Genomic DNA, 21024 nt, shown 5'->3' on the forward strand with positions numbered 1-21024 from the left:
CCTTGGACTATGGTAAATAAATGAGAGTAAATAATTGGTATGAAGTGATTCTTGATTGGTGAGAATTATGAAGAGTAGTAGTTCAGAAAGGTTGTTTAGTAAATCTCTAGCAGGGTATGTGTTGCTCTCTGAATGAAGCAGTCATCCTGGGCCATCATAAGGAGTGGGTTAATGAATTAGATGGCCCAAGCTTTGGCTTGGCATTTCAGCTGCTGTTTTTAAACATCATGAGACATCTGTGGAAGGTTTGAATTTCAAACAGACTGTAGCTTCTGAGGCAATCCTAAACTCTAGTGATTGGGCTAGATGAAATATGTAATAAATAATTCCCTTTTGAATACAGAGGTCACACTACTGACTTTTGTGGATTTGGTGCTTTGCACTTCTCAAAATCTTAAGGAGTTATTGTCTGATTTAGGTATCAACACTGGTTTTTTTTCCTACTAATAGTAAGATTTTAGAGACAAACAATAGTAAAGATTTTAGAGACGAGCAAGCGGTAGAAACCCAAAGGGGTGCTAATGCATACATTACATCATACATACTCAGTATGTATAATTTAATTCGTATATTGATCAGGTACATCACGCTGCTCCTTCTAGCCAGTTATGCAGTTTGCATATTTTAATAAGCAAATTATGACAGAAGCCAGCAGTTTCCAGCACAAATTTAATTTAATTTATTTAATTTCTAGTGAATTTCTAATGAATGTCACTGCTTAGAGTTCTAGGGAACTCTAAGCAGTGACATTCTCCCAGATAATCAAATTCATGGTAATTGCACTGTTTTTCTTTTGGAAAAATCTGTATTTGTTAGTAATCTGGAGGAAATAATTATTTCAGTATGACTGATGCAATCAACTGGTTTATTTTGAATAAGTAAAATGTAAAAGAGGCTAATCAAATGAAGTGCTACTGTGTGAGAGTAAAGAGAGAGGCTGACAGGTTTGACAGTAGAATAAAGACCAAACCAAGGGCTTTGTTTTGACATACATGCAGATAATCAGGCAAATTCAAGTCTTTTAAGAGACCTCTTCTGTAAGGGTCACTTTACAGATACGGATCATGTAATCTGAGCCTTGCAGATTATCATTCTACTTTTAAACAAGTACAGGAGAGAGGTTTTTAATTCCTTATTTGCATAGCTGTAGATTTACACGTTCATGTGCTTTTGCCAGTGACATTTGATTCACAGATGACTGATTTACGGTCTTGAGCAAAGGCCAGATTCAGGACACACTTTGTCAGGACTGCAAAGTCTACAAAAATTGTTTGGAAGCCTGCACCTGTTGTATTCAACACATACTATAGTGAAGCAGTAGGAGGATGCCTTCCAGTTTGAGGCAGTACTTTTCTTATGAGCAAGGTAATAGTAATTTCATTATTTCTCTGTGTCATTAGCCAGCAGAAGAGAAATGGCAGATGAATTATTTCCTAATGAATGGATAAAAAGACTGTCATCTGAATTGCTATTTGAAAGAAACTCTTGTGTTTAAGTTATTGTTTTTATCAATATTAGATAATTGCCATGCAGAGAAAGGATTGGGGTCAAGTTCACTTTGCAATAGTTTCTGTACATAAAAAATGGAACACACCTGATGTAAAGGTAAACCGAAGAGCTGGTTTATAAACAGATGGCTTTGACCACTGCTTGACTATCATACCAGTGGTTTCCTCATTTCCTGTAGAAGAAGTGACAATTTAAAAGATGTCTGAGGAAAAAGCAAATAGTAGCTTTGTAGATGAACTTGGGAAATGTCCTTTTAATAAAAGGATACTGCTTCTTATGAATGGATGAAATGTATGTGGGAACATTTTAGCAGATATTGTCTACAGTTGTGTTGAGAGTTTGGGGAGTTGCAAGAGGAGACAGGACCCCTGTTCTGGGGTAAAGACAAGCACGGTGGCTTCAAAGAAAAAAAAAAAATAGACTGGTCTCATGAGGTGCGTCTTGCATAAATCAGAATGCACATTACTTAAAACTGTGGGCTCAGACACTGTAGGTAAATTGTGTGTTGCCAAGAGGCCTAAACAATAGCATTGCTGATGGGAGACCAAAAAAAAATTGCAAATCGGACTTCAGAAATTATGTGAAGTCAGTTCTCTGAGGAAAAGCTACAACACATGCTTAGGAGAGCGAAGGGGGAACAAGTGTGAAGAAACATGAGCCAGGTTCTTGAAGAATTCACGTTTGAGTATCCAAGGTTTTTTGTGTGTTTTTTATTAAGAAAGAAAAAAGAAGGGGCACATTTGCATTCTAGTCAGATTTCTCACCTATACACAGTGTGCCAGGGCAAGCCACAGATTTAATTTTTTTAATTGTTTTTTAGTCTTCATATGGACACTTAGGAGTTCCAATTGAAATTTGCATATTTGAAAAGAAATTGATCTCCTTCTTTTGGTTTTATTCTATGTGTAGTGTTTAGTTCTTGGGAGATGCAAATGGTTGAGTCTTGGCTCTTCATAAGCGCTTTAGATGAAGTGTTAGAAGTTTGGCCCATGGTTTCAATTAGACAGTTATGTGACCACCTGTTATGGAAATGGGATTCACTCTAGCAGTCCTCCACCAGCAATGGAATAGTGCAATTCTGAAGATAGGGGTCAGGCAGTAGGTAGCTTGGTAGGAAGTCTAACACTTCATAGAAGAAGAGGCTATGGTGCTCAATTTAGCTGGCCATTGTAGGAGGGGGAACTTGGTTGTCTGACTCTGAAGTCAGTACCTCAAATTATCTATGAAACTGCTATTTACACTGAGCAGTCTTCTACCTCTGCTGTGTCTGTATATTCATTGACAATTCTCTAGTTGTTGTCCTTTGGTTTTGTAACAAATTTTTTTAACTGGGCCTATTTTGTCCATTAGAATGTTGTTGGGATATCTTGTATGTTTTGCTGTATATACACGTGGATTAGGACTGCAAATCTGTTATGGAAATTGTCCGTTTCTCAGTGCATTACTTGATTTTCAAATTATCACCTGAGCTGGAAGCTTGGAGTGGCTTGATTACATTGCAAGCTTTCTTGTGGGTAGTCCTGTCAAATTAGTGTAGTCCTCTCATCTTCCATATTGTATAAATTGTAGTTAGACTTCTATGGACTTTATCTTCTAGTGCGTTTAGGAACAGCTTCGCTTTATGTTCATTAAAAGTGTGTTTTTCAAACTAATTGCAGATAGTACTCTGAAAGTTTTACATTCAATACCTAAAATTGTAAAAACAAGATAATAATACATGTAAATTAAATCTTAAAAGAAGCCACTGCATTTGAATTTTGGACTTATTTTCTCTAGTGTTGGCATGTGGATAGTTTTTACTGAGAACTTTTTTAAAGAGCTAAAAGGATTTTTAGCTTTTCTTTACCCAAAAGCAAGTAGTTTTCTTAATGAATGTTTTTAGGGATAAGTTTGGAACTATACTCTGAGGCCCCTACTGTTTTTGGGGGTATGGTATACAATTTTAAATTTTTACCCTTATATTTTCAAAACTGTGAAATCTAATTTTTTATTTCTCATAAACCTGAATTATGAGAATTCCTGCTGCAAGTACTGAAATGGTGATTCAAGTCTGAACTTGTAAGAATCTAGTCTGAGTAAGACTTTTATAAGCAAGGTCATGACTTCAAGGTAGTTGTTCTTCTGTAACTTACCTCAGACTTGGGTGTATATAGTATTCTTTAAAAAGATACATTCTAAAAAAGGAACTTAGAATTTATTTCAATGTTTGTGCGAAGAGATAAGTTTAGCAAAATAAAGCCTACAAATGAAATTATTATTTTCTGGTATTTTTGGAAGCTTTTGTTGATCTGTTTTCTCCCTTTGAAGGCAAAGATAGGAATCCTCCCTGAATTTATTAAAAATAGTTACAGTAAATTTGTGTGCTTTTAAAATGCCAGTGAAAAGGCCTTAGCATCCAGCTTTTTGCTATACTAGTTTTATATTCAGCCCAAAATGCCTGTAAATTCGTTTTGAAGAATATTGAAAAGATTTAAATAAAAGATGAAAAAAGTTTTGCACTTGTGTCTATTTTGTGTCACTTGAAAGAAATTATTTTATTATTATTATTATTATTTGCATAGGCATTTAAGTCCTACTATCATTAGTAAGATCTGTGCTGAAAAGGTTGGCAGCATCTTGAATGAATCTGCTAACCTTATTTACAGTATATTTATTGCTGGAAATGGCTTTACATATTTACATGCACACCATATTTTTGGGATGTTCTGATAGATAAATAGTTCTGCCTTTTAAAACTTGATGAACATCAGAAGTTACTTTCAAATTATGCTATGCATTTCAAGCTGGGATCCTACAAATGCTAACCAGATTTTGCAAGTTGAGGTCAATGTTGAATTGGTGTTTCATTATCTAACTTTCTGTTCTGTCTGTATCAGACACACCTGCAAGTTTGAAATGTCACCATCAAAAGCAAGGTAAGGGGTCACCTCTAGCTTCATGAAGAGGAGGAATCAGGAAACAGAGATATTGTGTAGTCATTTCAAAGGCAGCAAGTTTCAATATTGGATCATAAAAATATTGTGTATGTTGACTTCTTTAGGTGTGGATCACATAACAGCTTAGAGGTTTGTTTTGTTTATATTTCAATGCTATTTCTCTTTTTAAAAGTACTGTTAAAATGGTTTGAACTACTCAACTTAGGGACAGTTTAGACTTGTGTCCTTGACTTATGTGTTTTTAGTTCATGCCAACCATCTCTTGTTAGCTAGTTTTATTATAAATAACCAAAAGCTGTGCAGACACTACATAGAACTGTTAGTGATCCCCCTCCCCCCCATTATTGTACTCTGGTTTCAAACTCTAGTCTTCAAAAAAACTGTCAATCATCAGAATGCAAAGACTAAAAAATAACATTAAATGCTTTTCTAATGTTCGGAAGAGCAATTTGTTTAATGGCTGTAGGCATCAAATGTACATGAGCTTAAATTTTAAGTCAGTGGGTTCCTAGCAGAAGGCAAGACAACACAAACAGAGAAACAGTCTAATGTGTTTTGGACGCTAAATTTGTAATAATTAAACTTCTGCTAAAATATATCTGATGTCTACTTTTGATGGTTTTATGTACAAAGCTGTAATTTGACAATTTTTTTACCTCTACCTTCTCTTTCAGGAAGTAAAATAGAAAACTGTGATTAACTATCCTGTGTAAATTCTGTAGAGAAAATTCTCTTTCACTGTCTCAATTTTGGTTTTCGATATATGTAAAGCTTTCAAAGATATTTTAGAAAAAGAGGATACCACAAGTCACTGACTTCATCCTTCAGTTTTCTTAACCTTCGTTAGTCTATTGTTGCTTGTAGTGATCTTTGTCTAAGGGTTAGAATTGAGAATTTCTGTTTTGAACAGTAATTGCATCAAGGTCATGAAAAATTGAACAGCCTTGAGGGCACAAAAGGGTCTTTTGAGCTGTTATTATTAATAGGAGGATGAATTTGAAAAGCAGAGGATGTAAAAGTTCTGAGGAAGTAAACAATTTCTAGGAAGGGAAATCTGCCTTTCCATATGTTTATTTTTCAAAGAGAGGAAACTACCTAATAAGTGAAAAACTTGAGGGATACAAAATAGAATATCTACTTCAGATTATATTACCTTTCGCTTCCAGTTCTCACGTATCTTAAAAACTCCCTAAACGTGACTGTGATGTTTTCATTTCTGCTCTTCAAGTCTTCTTTTGTGTAACTTCAAGTGCCATGAATTTAGGTTTATGGTATGGACACAGGTGCTCCTTCCTTTACCCAATGTGCAAAGTATGTATAGTCATATTGTTCCAACTCTTTGTTGCTGTTTGAGAATATTTTCAAGGACTTTTCTCTCCACCTGTCTAGTTGGCACTGACCTTTGTTACATGAATTGGGATCCTTCAAAAGGCCTGATTTTCTTAAGTATACACTGCATCTCGAAAAAATGTGTGTAGTCATACTACACTGGCTACCAGAAGTGGAGATGGAAAGGAAGTCTTATGTTAGAATCATGTCTGTAGGCTATCTTCCTTGTGGAAGACTTTATCTGTTCAGGAAGAAAACCTTTGGTGGAAAACATGGCTGCAGTTTTGGATTCTTCAGTAATTAATGATGTTCACTGACCAGCAGTGAAAGTGTACTGATTGAGGAGAACTAGGAAATTTCTAAAAATCCTCTAAGTAATGTCACCCACAGCAACTTTGCTCTTCTCGTTGCTGTACTTGCCACTTAAACGAGGATCAAGTTCCACAGGCTGAAAAATTAGTTTTGGCCTACAGATAAGGCAAAACAGAGGAATTAACTGGCAACACAGCTGTAACATCCTGTGTTGCCTTAAACACCACAAACATCAGCTTGGCCTTCTGCAGCTAAGAAAAGCATGAATACAGCTCAAACAAGTGTTTCAGACTAAGAGCTGGCTCTGCAATTAACAGTGCTGTGGAGAACACAAATAGCAAACAAAAACGGTGGAAGAGCTCTCGTTTTCACTTAGCTGAAGCAATACATGATAAATGACTACATGACAATGTACTTCTGTTAACAAGAAGACAAAACAAACACAAGCTCAGCACTGATTTCCTGAGCCTTTCTCCTAGTGGGCTAGGACTAAGTGGGGTATAGAGTATCCAGTGGGGTGTTTTGGCAGCATGCTATAACTTCAACTTTGGAAGCTGAAGAACGTCCTAGAAACCAAGTCCTCCCTTGCCTCCAAGCTACTAGTGTGAGGAATTTCTGGGGAAATTATGATCTTCAGGAATAAAGAGAGTTGAACAGGAGGAGATCAGTTTTCTGCTTTAGGAACTTCCTGTTGAGGATGATACATCATATTACAGAAGAGAAATTGCCCACATGATTTACCATCACAAACAAACAAAACAAAACAAAAAGAAACCTCACTTAACAGCTTCCTCCTGCTATATCATTCCCTTTCTTAACATAATTATGAAACGTACATGTCCTCAGAGTTACAACTGTCTGTATTTGGATTGTCTGAAAATTACCAGTTTCAGTAATACTGCAATTGGGGTGCCAAGATTTTCAAATCCAAAAGTTCAGTTGCAAGTTCTCTGTGGCATATAACTTTCTTGTAGTGATGATACTTCTCTGACCAACTGCACTTGAGCTTACAGGTTGGGTCCTTACATTTATCTACCGATGTGTGAGAGGGAAAGAAAACATGAGGCAGATACTGTCTGCATCTCTGTGGGAATCATCAACAATGATACCTGTTAAAGCCTATTTTTGGCATCATAATTTATTTCATAAAATCTTGAGAACCTTAATGTTTCTAGCTAAGATATATGTTGATGCTGATCACACTCTGATGCCCTGGGTTTTCCATTCTGGCTCTTGCAGTCTTAGCGCTTTTGAACTTCTCTGCAGGAATCAGTTTGTGCTGTGTGTAATTTTTCTTTTGTCTCTCTGTGTAGGCCTAACTTCGTAGCTGTAGTCAGTGCTTGCAGTAGCATGAAGCCACAAGCTTGACAGGCCACTTCTAGCTGATTGGAGGTATAAGGGTGAGATACAGCTTTACTGTGCCTACTGAGCTGATTCGGGCAGTAGAATATGTGTGGTGTGGTCCATGGCAGTAATTCAGCTCTACTCTTGAATAAGGTGATTTCTAAATCTGCAAGAGTTTTTTGATTGGAGTGCCAATTTAATACAGTATTTTCTTTAAGTCATATTGCTTTCTTTGGCATAATCTGTTGGCTAAGCCTCACTGATATCTATGGCTACCTACTTGCAGGCTCTCAAACTTGCTGTGCTGTATGCACAATATAAAAAAGGTGTAGCTTGGCAGTTGGGCTGCTCTAGTTCTGCTTTGACTTGTTGCGTGTGTTTGGAATTTGAGCTTGATTGTGTGTATCTAAATCACCTGAACTGCTACATTTCACACTTAAATTACAGGAAAGGACAATTTGGTCCGAGCTAGAAAAAAACAATTAATGCTAAGGATAACTTAAGTACTAGAGTATCTGCATAAGTTGGGATATCTTTCTTGTTGGATGCCTTTTGAAACAGACTGATCAAATGTCATGACAGACTGATCAAATGTCTATCAGGAATGATACATTTACTGTTGATTTTCCTGTTGAACAAGATGACCTGGAGATCCCTTCTCTTTGATGGTAGAAGGGATCGTAGGAAAGCTGACTCAAATTGTCTGCTGCTTCTAATAGCATTCAAAGTCAGAATAGTTTGTGACTTCCTACAAGCTGATAGGGCTTGGTTTGTAGCCAGCTCTCTATCTCTTTTCACACCCTTCATGAATAATGAGCCTATCACTTCTATCTCATCAAAAATCTCTTCAGAACCAGTTCAGAGAAACAACTCCTGTGAAGGCCTAAGAGTATGTGGTAAAAGCACCAGAGTGGAGCAGAGGTGCAAAATCACCTCCATTAACCTGCTGATCACGATTCTTTTGATGTAGCCCAGGATAAGGCTGGCTTTCTGGGCTGCAAGCACACAATGCCAGCTCGTGTCTAGTCTTTCATTCATCAGTAACTCCAAGGCAAAAGCACATTTTAGGTCTTGGAGCTGCTGTGTTTGTCAGATAGCCTTCATGTCCTTAGACATGGCATGCTTGGGAAGGTCATAGGGAGTGGGAAACTCCACCTCTCGGGAACTGATGGTAAGGGATTCCTTGTGATGTGCCAGATGGCATGTTTTTCCAGTGAAACATTCAGTTATGTCATTGTGTGCATCAAGTGTTCGTGATGCCCATGGCCTTGATTAGGATACTGTTCTTATAATGGATTTGCTTCAGCACCTTGTACTGATGGATGCCGTAACTCTCCTTTCTGCTGTTCTTATGTTACTTGCAGCCCTTCTCTCAGGTTTCAGTGCCGGCATTAGTAGAGTTCTTGTAGAAGCAGGAGCTGGCTTGGTAGGCTCAGGCATTTTGGCAGCACCTTTTCTCACTGCTAAGCAACATGAAGGTGGGCAAAGGTGGAGGCAGCATAACTGCAAGTAACTTGAGTCTGCTGATGGTAGTACCTGAGCTCTTGAAATAATTACCTTCTTTGCACCCTGAAGAACTGATAACTGTCACGATTATGTGAAACTGTGAGCAGCAAACAAAGAGTTTGCCAAAGCAATTGTATCTCAATGAGATTTTGTCTGACTTCAGCTCTTTTTATGATGTCAATATTTATCCTATGTTACTATTAGAGGTAGGAAACCCAAATACAAATGTTGGGTTGTCCTGAAAACCAGATATTGCCTTTGAGATCAGACTCTTGGGGGGAAAAAAGATATCAGAAAAATACTAGACTCTGGCAGTATTACCTGGTATTCTAAAATGCTGAAAACTAATCTACACATAGCTGGATGCCTTCAAGGCTTAGCACAGTTGCTTATGTCTCTAGGTTGTGTTTTCCGTTAGGTGGATTGTACTATTAAAATGAATAAACTGACTAAAGGAATATTTAAGGAAAGATGGTTCTCTACACTGTTGTTTGACTTCTAGTGAGAGGTTTTGTACTCATTTGAGGTGACAATTACCATTCTCTCCATCCTAGGGTTCAGCGCCTGAAAGCTCCAGTTGCAGTAGATCTGTTTTTCCCTATCCTCTATGCTACAAGTAGCAGAAGATGTTAAAATTACTAGATTGGTAAAGCTAAGGACTGTTTTTTATTTAGGTCCCTTACTTTTCCATTACTAAATTGTCAGCTTAGGAAATTGGCAGAACACCATTGTGTTAATTATTGCAAAGCCTAAATTCCTTTGTGGATTTAGTCATGGTAATTGGAATAGAAGCTCAATACAGAGTGCGGAGGTGTAAAGCTGGCCTGGCCATAATCTGGTGGGTTAAGAAAAAGCAGAATGGCATTAGGCCTTATGTGCTCTGTAACATAAATCTTTGTGAAGCGGAAGGAAGGAATTGGGACCTGTGTTTCTTCTGTGGATCTCTTTTTCTTTGCATGGACTGGCTAGCTTGAGAGTGACAGCAGCACACAGGAGCATGCATGGCCCCAGAGCCTTGAGAAGGGAGCAGAGTTTTATCTATGGATAACTCTGGGAAGGTGTTAATATTTCAGAGTATAGTCTTTGGATATAAATATTTCAGAGTAACTGGAGGAGAGGCAGTTGCTTAAGTTTTCTTTTTCCCTTGGTAAATTTTCTTTATTAAACGAAAGAGAGAGCTTCATGAACCTTATTAAGTTATGTGATTACTCTATGAAAGATGGTCCAGTGTCCTCAAAAGACCAGACAATAGCATGACACTTAGTATTCTGTGTCACGGAAGTGGGAGATGTGACTGTAAATCCTTCTGGAAGTTTAATCCAGTTTTTCCATATCCATGGCAGATGTTTTAACGTTCATCAGTACAGTGTTTTTAAAAATAACATCTGGTGTGGTAATAGCATCTTCCATGGTTTTAATAAAGAGGGAAAATAACCTGAGAAAATCTTATGGATATTTGTGCCTCACAAGTTTGTACAGGACACCTGTAACCATGGTGGTTTCACTGTACTGAAGGTGAGACATTGCTTGTTTGGTAACTTAGGTAACTTTACTGTTAAAAGTCATACAGATGCTTAGAAATTTGGGCATATGTAAAACACGTATTTTAAAAATTGTCACTTTGAATTTGGGCTCAAAAGACCCTGTCATTTAAGTTGGTAAGTCACAATGAGCATTGCAGATTGAGAGTCCTAGCTTGTTTATATGTCTGTGATGCCCCCGGTACCCTTGCAGAAAAACCCAGAGTCTTACGCAGTAGTTGAACACATTCAAATAGAAAATGGGCATAAAAGACAAATAACCTTGTACAAAGTTCTTGAAACAATGGACTAGCGGTGTGTATCAGGAGGGAGATTAACAATAAGCTTCTGTTCCCCATTTCCTGAAAAGGCCTTTTCATATTTATTTCCCAGTACGTTTTTAACTGTTTACTCTTGGAACAGAGGATGTTAGTTTTACTAGCAAAATAGGCAGGCATATTATGCTCTTGGTCCAGTTTCAGAGTGATAGCTACAGTGACTGTAGACACTTTTCACATCAGTATTAGAGCAGTTATATGGTTTGCTGCCATTTATATGGAATTGGTTTAAGTGTTGGAATTGATTGTAATAGGTGACTATGAGGCTCTAAATATTTAGGTAATATGCTTTCAATAGTAGACTTTTTTTAAATGCATGGGATTTCACTTCAATGTCGAGACTATCCTTATGTTTTAATGTATTTATTTGGTGCTCAGTCAAAGGCGTTATAAGTTTTAATGGATTCAATATGATATAGTGGTGTTATTAAACACGCTAAAAATTATAGCATAGCTGCTTATTTACAAAATGTCTTTCACAAAAAAAACCCTGGCTAGTGGTTTCAGTCTTACATAATTGCAAAGTCAAAAATGAGAACTGAATATAGCTAAAGACAGTTGGTGACTTTTTAAAGACAATGCGGTGACTTTTTAAAGAGAATGCAGGTCTGCTGTTCTGGAGAACAGCAGCAGAGTCAACGCTTCTGCCATTTTGCACCAAGACCAGTTCATGCTAATAAAGTGAGAGCATGATTCTTTGTACTTTATGTCTTGATCCATGTCTTTCAAATGCATGAGTTATCAGTAAAACACTCCTGTGACAAATTCAGAAGGCTGGTTGGATACCCTGCTGGATCAGAAATTGCCTGATAACTCTTGGCTGGCTCTTGAGTGCTTTTTGAGAAACACAAGTCAGAAAAAATCCCACAATTCCAGGCTTCCTCTCTTCGGTCTTCCCAGTTTTCTAATGAGTTGTATAGGGATGAAACACTACTATACCAAAGCTGGAGAGAAAAATTTAGTAAGTTTATTATTAACCTAATTATGTCAGTGATGTGGGCCATTCACCATTGGTAGTTTGAAGGAAATTATGGAAAAACCCTCTTTAGTCAGGATGGAGCACTCCACTGTTTTCTAATGTGGAGAGTTATTTTGTGAGACACTGAGATACTGGAGAACAGAATTTCTTAGACATAAAACCAATGGGCTAACAGAGCAATAAAAGAAAAAAAAGAAAAGAATTCCAGAGTATGAACTTCAGTAAACTTCACTGTCCTTTGAAAGTTTTGTTAAAGATGAGAATTCTCTAACCATAGTTTCAGTGTGGGAATTCTGAAACCACAAAGCAGTGATAAATGTTGTGGGTGTCACTTCTATACTATTCACGTCGGTTGTAATTTATTGTCCCCAAGGCTTGTAGATAATTTCCCAGTTCTTGAAATGTCTTGACTCTGTTGACTCTAATGCCAGGGATGCTTGGACAGATAGGTTGTAAGAGCAAGACTTTGTAGCCACTTTGGGAGAATATTTGAACTCTTTTAACATAATCACTATTGAGGTAAGTTATTTTCTTTAGGGTTAGGAAAGTGTTAGATGTAACTATCACAGTAACTTGATTACCTACGTATTCTTTGTTGAAATGTTGAATCCTATGTTCTGAAAGCTTAAGTCAGTTTATTTTTCAATAGATGATCCACCTTTTTTGATGTGTAGCTCTAACGAAAATGTAGTAGAGAACAAAATTCAGAATTTGTTGTTTATATGGGGGTTTTAATGTAGAGGATTTTTTAGGAGTTCTGTTTTATATGATGGTCTAGAAAATTTTCAAACTACCTTTTTATACATATCTAACTAAAGAAAACTGCATGTGCATTTGTAGTCATTGTTACATGTGCTGTTGTTCTAATATGACAGTTCTTAAGCTACTACCATAACAGGAGGCTGACATATGCATGACAACATTGGGCATCAAGATGTATTTAGAAGTAACCTGGCTAGGATGCCAAGTGCATTTAATTATAGGGGAAGGGGCAAGAACTACTGATGTAGAAGACAGCTGTCTACAGTCCTTACCTACCTAAAAGTTTAGTATCTCTTAGTCCTCAGTCAAGTCTTGATTATTGTAGTTAATGGAAGTTTATCATGAGTTTTGATCAGTGCATAGTGCTGTAGTGAGAATTTAAGAAGCCATTATGGTTACAAGCCACTAGAAATTTGGGAATAGGAGAAAGAAGCTGACATATTTTTTTATTGTGACTTTTTGAAGAAGTTTATAAATAAAAATGGTGAGAAATTATTGGTGAGAAATTTATACCAGGTTTCCTGTGGTAACACATACTGATTTTTCGTAATATATTAAGTAGGAGAAAAAGTATAAACTGACCATCAATAAATAAGCTTTTAGTAGTTTTATGATAATTATAAATATCTTGTGTCAAATATGAGTGAAATAGACCAGAAATGTTCTAAATGAGATGTTGACTAATGAACCTTAATCCAATTCTCAAGAAACAGACTGTTCAGGTACATGTTCTGGCCAACTTGTGGCCACTGTCACCCTTTAATTCCTGAGCATATTCATACTGAGCATGGGTGAAAGCTGATTACAACTCATTTGATGATGCCAAACTTTAAATGCTAACATCTGTGTGAACTCTAGAAATTAAACTGATGTTGCTGGAGGTTAATCTTTTCCCACTTATTTTCATCCTTTGATTTTATAGGAATATGATGCATTTGTTTGAATATAGGCATTCCTGGCACTAGATTCAGTTAGCACATGCATTCATGTGTGGGTTTTTTTATGTAACATTATGTAGGAACCACCACAAGTAGTGCTGTATATGACATATGTGTAACAAGGTATTCCATCATGTCCAGGAGAATGGTCACACTTTTTCATAGCTACATTGCTTTTCAACAGTGGAAGCTACTGAAAGCACGCATCAGACATTGAAAAAATGTCTTATTTGTAAGATCCTTCAAGTTCATATACATCTAAGACATTTGCAAGACTAGCTGAAGTCTGGGACAAAACATGTGATTGATAACTTTCCTTCTGTATATAGTTTTTATCTGTAATCTCTAAAATACTATTTTCAGAGATCAAAGTGGTCGTCTCAAGAGAGACTTCGGCAAATGCAGAGTGCATGCATTGTACTTCTGTTCTCTTATGTTAAATTCATTTAATGTTATCTGTCCTAGTTCTGTTGAAATTCAAGAAATATGGTTATTTGGGAAAAAAATGAAAGAAATCTTGTCCATACTCCTTGTTTCTTTCTGAGGCAGGTAATGTGCAATTTCATTTAGACATATTGTCGTGTTACTAGAAGGTATTGCCCTACTATTAAAATATATGAATAGAATAATACAAGGAGAAAACAGTCATTACACCAGGCTGTGCGGTATTTATCTTGAAAGGTACAGAGAGACTTCTCAATCAGAGGATTCTTCTTCAGCCATTCCCTCTGAAGCTTCAGTGATTCAACTGTGTTTGAAAGGTTAGGTTTAGAAAAGGTGAGATTTCGTTTATATGAACCTGTGCAGTGAAGCGGGTATGCAACTCTCTTGTCTATCAGTATTTTAAACAATTTATGGTATCTCTTACCTGTGAAGACTTTTTCTTCTGGTTTATGAGAATCTCTGTGCTGTAGTGTGTGGTCATGGAGCTTCTGGAGACCTGCACTAAGTACCTACGTTAGCAGTGTGAACTGTACACTTCTATATCATGTTTGAATTGTTTAATACCAGCAGTTGATTAAATTGCACTGCAGTGGGCCACTAAAGAAATTATATTCTTGATTTTAATGTTGCTGATATCCATAAAATGAAAGAGATTTTTGTCAGTCTCTGAAAAGCATAAGGTGACAATCTTGGTTGTAGTGACATATTAGTTTGTTTTACTAATTAGCATACAGATATATTTCTCTTTGAGACCTAGATGGTATATATGATATTTCTGGCATCTAATGTTTCCTGTAGATAAAGATGATCTGATCCAGTAGTTAAAGTTTATCTTAGTATATACAGAAATAGTGCTATAAATACTAATTGGTAAACAGTAATTTACACAAATAGAGTTGCAGGGAGTGCATGAAGAAACAAGGTACCGAAATGGGTTAAGTGCTGATGTTGAATCAGCTAATGCTAAATCTGCTTTCTGAGAAAAAGCCTCAGAAAAGAAATACTGCACTGCAAAGCATTGTGTGTTATATTATTTCAGTCGTAAATTGGTACTGCTAATAATTATTTTAACACATTCTTCTAGTTTTGTATTTGTGTAGTATTAGTAATTGACATGTGGATATTTGTTGATTTAGCTTGTAACCACCAGATGAAAGCATTATGGATAGCAAGGTAAAGTAACATCTTTACCTTGGTGATCTGATAGATACAGGTTTTTATGTATTTGCAAACTATACTACATGTTTCACCTGTCCATTATAGCTCTCAAGCTAGCTAGAACTCACACATTATCTGAAATTTAAGCTATTGGAGTCCTTAAATCTCTTCGTTCATGAACCTCGAATTAAATATAAACTGAGCTTTTTAACTTCTCTGAACTAGTTTTGCAGTAAAATGGTGGTCTTAAACTAGAGAGTTGGAATGAAGCAGCAATAATGATTAATTTAACAAGTTGGTATTTAGAGTTTGTGGGGTTTGTTGTAGCTGCTCTTAACTGCAATAACACTAAAAATAGCTGAGATCAAATGGAAAGGATGCTTTTGAGCTAACCCAGAAAGAATTTGTGCTATATTTTCACACTCAGCAGCTTTTTCATTATTGTTATAAATGTTTCATAGCTAATGATTTTTTATGGGAGTCTTCAGGAAAAAAAAAAGTATGTTCTTTGTGTTTGTTTGTAACAATGAGCTTTGCTTTACTCTTTTAATAGTTTACTAAATAGCCTATGTGTCTGGCATCCTGTTTGATGTGTCACTGAAACTTCCAAATGTCTACTGTTCACAAATAGAACAGAAAATAGGGTGACCCATACTGTTTTAAAATGTTTTCAAATGAGTGTGCTTAAGTAGAATTGATTGGAAATGTAACAGATATTGAAACACTTTGTAATCTTGTCACACCGGCCTGTTTTAGGTTTTGAGCAGAGAGTAAGTCTAAGTCTCATAATTTTTCCTTGAACAGAAGTAATGAGATTTTCAGTGGCAGTGCCTAACAGTGTGATGACGTATGAGAAGTTTTTCTGATGAAGCAAATGGAAGTTGTGCTTGTCAGAATCGCTGAGATATCTAGTGGAAAGTTATATAGGGGGGATTTCTTGGAAACTTCTTCCTCCACCAGAAGGAGCTGCAAAAAATTAAATAACCGTGGTGATTTTCCACTGACTTATTTTATCTGTGTTGTCTTAAACTGCAAAGTAATTAACCTTTATGTACCCATCAGGATGTTTTGGGTCTTTACCTAGAGTCATTAATTTGTATTGATGCTTTCCGTTTCCCAGTATTTTTACACTATGGGAGGGTAAGCTGATTGGTTAGCGATGTGACAGAGAAGGGCAGGGAGATGCTTATCATGTCACTGAATGGCTCTGGCAGAAAAAAAATGGAGTGACAGCAGCTTCAGGTCACTAAGCTTTCAATATAGCACTGTTGCTGAAACTGAAAACTTAAAATGCAAACTAGAAACAAACTACTGGCTTCAGTCTTGGTAAACTGATTTGTTCTGTCCGTGAGTGATGGACTTAAATGCAAATAGAAGAACTTCTATCTCAGATGAACCCTTGTGTAAAGAAGGCAAAACATCTTCAGATAAAACCAGACTCAAAAGGTGATTTTCACATTAAAAAATATCCATGGTGATTCATTTTCTGAACTAAAGGTAATAGTCTTCAAGGTCCCTGATTTCCTTTTAACAGGTTTTTTTTTTTTGTTCATCAATAGTCATTGTTCCCTGTGCTTTCTGTTTCTTTAAATGAAAATTTGGACAATGAACAAAGTTTTTTTGCTATGGATTTCCTGATTTTCTTTGGCCTGAGTTGGGAGGCTGCTTATTCTGTATTGCATTTTCATTTTGATAGTAGGCAAGTCCGTTGCTGCTGAAAATAGCTCAAATGTTCTTAGAACAAAAACATCAGTCGGCAGCTCAGACTCTTTCTCTTCTTCTTTTCCAGACTCTTGCATGTGAATTAAATTAATTTCTCGAGAGAAACTTTCATAAAGGGCTAAATCAACAAGGTCTACACATACAGAAATTTCTTACTTCCGCTGCATTTGAGACATAGCTAAACTCGTCTGTCTGGTAAGCCATACTTTTTTTAAGGATTTATCTTTCTTCCTCTCCTAATGACTTGCATTCTTGAGTTTCTGGTTAGTGTTCCAAGAAAACCAGCTTCTGTTTGCTAGTAGTTCTGCTGCATGCTCTGTATCAAGTACAAAGACTAATCTCTTAAGGCATTACTGCACTGCTTTTTACAAACTTCAAAACAGTACTTTGGTGTAAGTGGGTGTTTAATTGTTTATGTAGTACTTTGTTTTTGGTTTGCAGTAATGAAGGCATTAAATGTTTTAAAACATAAGTGGTGACTGTTCTGTCTTGAAATTATTTACCTGTTTGAATGTTCTGTATTTAATTAACTTAGGAATTTGTATTGTAAAGTATATTCTGTGTCAAGTCAGAGTTTAAAAATAAGCTTTACCAACAATTCATTCATGTCTCATTGCTTGCTAGTTTCATCTTGTGTAGATAAAATAGGTTGATGTTATCTAATACAATGGTTTCTCTTTCTTGGTGATGTGCCTATTTCATAGGACAGTAAGCATACTTGTCAGTAGTCTTTAATTGATCATATAATTCTGTAGTGGTTCTGTTAAAGATATTTATGGCTTACCATTTCTTTGGGTTTGATTGTACATCTTGAAACAATTTTTTTTCCTTTGATTATGAAATACTGAGTTTGACCCAAACAAAAGAAAGTTTTGTCCTCTACCTTCTATTTTTATTCTTTATTGCAATAAAAATGAAGAAAATCTTGGAAGAGCAAAAGATTTTTTGCTCTATGCTGTGGCTTTTCTAAGCAGTTGGCTGGCATTAGATGGCAGCCTATATATACCTAGTCCATCTGATCACATATGCTGCTATGCTTTGGTTTACCACAATTACTGTGTACTAACATACTGCGTGCCCTGGTTCCTCATAGTTCATTTTGCAGGCTTTGCTATAGCCCAAATATCATATTGTTTCAAAAAATATATCGAAAACCCTATGTAATATTTCAAATTAGTCAAATATTTAATGTAAAACAGTAGTTATACATTATATTTTCATAGGAAAAAAACCCCAAACAAAACAGATCAGCAGTTTTACATTAACAGCTGTTTGGAGGCTTTCCAATTCATTTAAGTTTTAGTAAAAAGCTTTCCAGCGTATTTTTGGATAAAAGGAGGAATACTGAAGTGTATTTATACATTTCACAAAGCATATCTTCTTGTTAAAAAATACAGAAACTTTTGCAAAAAAATTAGGAATTTTCTTTAACAGTTCTTCATAAAACATAAACCCAAGTCTGGTTCAGTTGCAAAGTTTGCCATAATGTTTTATTCTGATATTTGAGAGTATTGATATCTGCTACTGTAATGTAGGTATCCACTTGGAACAATGGGAATTTCAGTACCAGGAATACTTTATTTGAAAAGAGATAGTTTCTGTTCTTCTTCCCCTCTCATTTTTTTATTGAAATTGTATTCCTCTTGGTTTAAGATCATTCCTAGTGTCTTGTCTTACTGTCCCATATAAAGCTGCTTCCCTAGTCCTGTAGGTCAGTCACCCTATCCTTCCTAAGTTCTTTTGACCACAGTTTAGAGAATACTTGTCTTATATTGATGAATTCATCACCTGAGAATTACTTAACTAAAACCTGACGCTTCTGAAGGAACTTAAGTCATTTCAGAGCAATTTAGAAATCTGTGGTACTTTAACATGTCCAAAAACATAACTGGAGGAGAAATTGCACATGATTAGGCTGCGTAATAAACAAAAATATGTACCAAGTATTTTCAATTAAAACAATCCTTGAACTGTTTAAAGTAAGGGCCAGTCATGGTCTATTAGTGATCATTTTTTAATTCTCCTAACACTGAAGTTACTATATACCTGGCACTTAATTTTTGACTGAGTAACAGAGCTGACTAACAGGAACTTGTATCCGGCATGCTAACACAACCCAATCTTTAACTGAGTGACCTTGGCACAAAATTCAGCTAAAGGGAGGAAATCTCAGGAGAGAAGTGGAATTTCTTTCATTGAGTAAGTATACCTCAGCATTCATGGGGAACAAACGGTAACATTTTGTGCAGTTTTCTGCTTTTGACAGTGTGTCTTTGTTCACTTCCCAAAAGGGGTGTCAATTACATTGAAAAAAATAAACTTCTGTATTTGGATTTTTCATTTTACTTAATGATATGGTCCCAAGGAACCTATTAAATTTGAGACTGCCTAACACTATTGTTTTTAATTCTTTGTGTGTGAAGAAAAAAGGCTCAATTAGAACAATTTTCGTTACATAAATGTATTCCTCCTTACTGTCTTTGTGAGCTCAAATAGAGGGGTGGGAGGCAAGTGTATCTGTAAGCATTTTATGATAGAATTTCATCGAAGTGTCTCAGAAAATGTTTTCTTCTTGCCAATATAAGTGTTTTCCAAGCAATATATGCTATTACTGAACTGTTACCTTAGGAAGCAAAAGATCATGATAGCTTAGATATCCTGTCAAAAGCTTTGTGCTTAGAAAGACCTTAAATTAGTATGTGGTTTAGTCACAATGTGTCAATGTTGCTTCCACTGCGTGGTCTTAAGTTCAGTTCTCTTATTGATGACAATGGGGTTTTATGGTGACTGTTCTGTATAGGATATTGATCTTTGATCTGAGTGTATCAGCAGATCATAATATTATGTTGAAACTGCATGGATTTAGTATGTGACAATGCTGGAACAGAAAAAGGTGTTTTGAAAACTGGAAAGCAAGACCTGCTGATACAGGAAGTCAATCTGAGTAAAAGGCCATCGTGCAGTCACCTCTTTTCTTACGTTAACCTCAGACTGGGAATATACCAAATTGGAGATGCTTGAGAGTATGAGTATTCATATGTGAGACCTGTGAGTTGTGTCTGCACTGGACTTAACCTGGCCATGTGACATTCTCAGATGGCAATAGATAGCTCTGGAAAAGTTTGTGATGTGATTCTGTATGTAGCTAGCTACTTTAGAGGGATAGAATTTTTATGACCTTGTGGTTATCTTCTGTCTGCAGTAATGCAAGATGGCAATGCATCTTTGTTGCCTCTGGAGCTTAGGCTGTGCTTAACCTTTTGATATATCCAAATGAAATAGGAACTGGCAGGATTCCTGGGTTCTCACAGTAGCCTCTGCTCATCATCCTTATTCTGTGATTTGGGGGAAGAGAGTAAAATTAATTAGTTTATTAATACTCAAGTACAGCAATGAGCATCTTTTGTCAGAATTAATAATTTTAAATATATTGTCCAAGCTGCTGGTTGCTTAACCTTTCTAAAATACTTACTGTCTTTTAGATAAAAACCCCAGTCTTTTAGATGAACATTTTTCAGATTCTGCAACTTGGAAATCATTCCTTTTCCATCAAAAAAAAGGAAAAGTTCACAGTCAAAAGCAAGTATTTTTTGCATATGAAACAATTAATTGTTTAATTTTCACTTCTCCCTCAAGCTTTGTTACATTTGACTCTAACTTGTGTTAAATCAAGTTTGAAAAATACTGATTTGGTAATAAAGTTGCATGATATATGACAGAGAATTTCCCTGTTTGGCCACAGAACCACAGCATGGGTAAGGTTGGAAGGAAGCACAGTGAGGTCATCTGGTCCAACCTCTCCCACCTGTGTGCTTGTACTTTAAGGAAAAAAGCGTGCTTTTAAGCGCTGTCTCGTCCTCAGTAATCTAATAGGTATGCTGTAATCTGTTTTCGGGTTGGCTCACATAAGGCATTATGAGTTTATGTATGTAAGACTGCATTTATCTCCATATTATTAGTGTCTTGAGAATTGGTGGGTTTCCTTAGTGGCTTATGTCCCTAAATATTTAATGCAATTTAGAAGACTGTGTCATTATTACTGCTGGATGTAACTTGGGCACCTAGGTTGCTTCCACACTTGAGACTGCTAGTGACTTGTTCCCCAGAAAGGTTCCCTGTAACAAAGTCATTTAATACAAATGCATTTAGAAAGGAACTATCCTGGTGCAAATGAGACTGACTCTTAACAGGACTATCTTCCCTAGTCTCTGCAGAAACAAGTGACAA

The 21024-nt window shown here is 36.3% G+C and overlaps 1 protein-coding gene across 17 annotated transcripts in view; it reads left to right on the top strand.

Annotated features, from left to right (window-relative positions):
- SORBS2 (sorbin and SH3 domain containing 2) overlaps nucleotides 1-21024 on the top strand; it is a 154907-nt gene that overhangs the window by 5680 nt on the left and 128203 nt on the right. For all 17 annotated transcript variants that reach the window (XM_027636304.1, XM_027636305.1, XM_027636306.1 and 14 more), the window contains exon 2: nucleotides 16865-16992. The gene's annotated coding sequence lies outside the window, so the exon portion shown is untranslated. The remainder of the gene's footprint in view (nucleotides 1-16864; nucleotides 16993-21024) is intronic.

The sequence above is a fragment of the Corapipo altera genome, unplaced genomic scaffold (assembly GCF_003945725.1).
Source record: "Corapipo altera isolate COAL_440 unplaced genomic scaffold, ASM394572v1 22b, whole genome shotgun sequence".
Classification (NCBI taxonomy): Eukaryota; Metazoa; Chordata; class Aves; order Passeriformes; family Pipridae; genus Corapipo; species Corapipo altera.